The sequence below is a fragment of the Bison bison genome, unplaced genomic scaffold (assembly GCF_000754665.1).
Source record: "Bison bison bison isolate TAMUID 2011002044 unplaced genomic scaffold, Bison_UMD1.0 scf7180017864492, whole genome shotgun sequence".
NCBI lineage: Eukaryota > Metazoa > Chordata > Mammalia > Artiodactyla > Bovidae > Bison > Bison bison.
The window spans coordinates 9,227,185-9,229,443 of record NW_011495051.1 but is presented as its reverse complement, the minus strand read 5'-3'; positions in this window follow the sequence as shown (position 1 = coordinate 9,229,443).

Genomic DNA, 2,259 nt, shown 5'->3' with positions numbered 1-2,259 from the left:
GGACTGCAGCTCACCAGGCTCCTCCGTCCATGGGATTCTCCAGGCAAGAGTACTGGAGTGGGGTGCCATTGCCTTCTCTTCTATTCCACAGAGGGCCTGACAAAAATTACATAAAAATATTGTGTTCCTATCCTCAACTGTAAGAGATGATAACACATGTTCTGGGAGTGGGAATGCAAATAAAAGAAAATAAGCTTCAGAAAAATCTTAGCTCAGCTCCTGGCAAATGGAATCCCAGGTAAAAGTTTGTGATAATGTGTTTACTGTCATCATTTTCATCACCATAACCTTCATGACCATCTGGAGAACTTAAGGGACAGTTTAGGGAGACCTATTTTCCGCTCTGCTGGAAAAGATGCCCAAGGAAGATAGAACCAGTGTGGGAGGAAAATAGAAATTGAAATAAGAGTTCTCAAATCCCCACCATTAACAATAACATGAACTTCATAGGTCTCTGCTTTGAACCTATGCATCTTTGGTGCCCTTTCACTGGCTATCCCAACTGTCTCACTGCTTTGATGATGAGAAAACAAATGTCCCCCAATCCTTCCTGCATTCAGGATCTCCTTTCTTATGAACAGTTGAGAAATTTTAAACCAAAGCCAGATCTCAAACCCTAAGTTGGCCTTCTTACACCAGCCTGAGAGCTTTTCAAGTCACCATTTCCTTATACAGAGTCTGCATTTCTCCTAAATTCACTTCCCTGAATGCAGGCTGGGTTAGCAGGAGAGAATATTGTTTAGGTGCCTTATGAATGGAATATCACTGTCTACATTCAAATCTGACTCTACCCTCTATCTCTACAGGGTTTATAAACATTACCTTAAAGTATTGTGTCCCTATCCAGAACTACATAATAATAATAATGGTATTGCTGTCTTTGGAGGTGATAGTAAAGCATATAAAAATAACAATTACACAAAAAAACTTAGCTCAGCTCCTGGACTTGGAATCCTTAGGTAAAGTTTTGTGACACTGTGGTTACTATCATCATTTTCATCATCTTTACCTTCATGATATTTTGGAACACTTGGGGGACAATTTAGAGGGACCTCTTTCTTGCTCAGGTAGAAAAAAAATGCACCCCCTCCAAGACAGAAACAATGTTAGAGGAAAATAGAAATTTAAATAAGAGTTCTTGGATCCCCACCACTAAAAACATAAACTTCATAGGCCTCTTAGCTGAATCTGTGTATTTTGGTGCCCTCCCACTAGCTATCCCAACTGTCCCACTGCCTTAAAGGTGAGTAAACAAGGCTTCCCCATCCTTCCTGCATTCAGTGTGTGCCTCTGCATTTGACACTCACTGGGTTGGGCTGTGTCTCTGCTGAAGCAGGACTGAAAGATGCAGATTGCCTGCCCCTCCCATGCCCGCTGTTGGATGAGGGTTGAGGCTGTGTCCGCAGGACTCATAAGAAAACAGACTCAAGTATGGCTTCCAGGATCAGACAACAGCTCTGGGAGATGAAAGACCTGTACAGATATGACACCCAGTGGACTGGAGCTGACTAACTTAAGGGCGGGGAAGCATAGACTAATTATTTACAATGATACAACCTTGAGACCTCAGTGCACCTAAAAGATAATTAGATGAATTGGTCCATGGTCTCTCAGTCTCTGAGGATGTGCTAATTTCATGGAGGAGGAAAAGAAGAAAAGTGATTGCATTAGGAAGGACCTAGACCTTTCCTCTTCTCAAGAGGAGGCTGACCTCTACTCCTCACCACTGAAGTCCAAGTTGTTTACATTACTGTAAACTTCAGGCACTTCTTTTACAAATATATATATATATATATATATATTAATATAATTATTTTCCATTATAGAGTATTATAGGTCTGTATATATAGAATATAGTTCCCTATGCTATTCAGTAAATTTTTGTTGTTTATTTTATATATAGTAGTGTATATATGGAAGTTAATCTCAAACTTTCAATGTATCCTTCCGTGTGCCTTCCCTTTTAGTAACTATCAGTTTGTTTTTTATATCTGTGACTCTATTTCTGTTTTTTAAAAAGTTCTTTTGTGTTATTCTTTTAGTTTCCATATGTAAGAGATATCACATGATAATTTGTCTTTCTCTTTCTGACTTATTTCACTTATTATGCTCTCTAGGTCCATCCTTGTAGCCCCAAATGGCATTATTCCACTCTTTTTCATGAGATCAGATCAGTCGCTCAGTCGTGTCTGACTCTTTGCGACCCCATGAATCGCAGCACGCCAGGCTTCCCTGTCCATCACCATCTCCCAGAGTTCA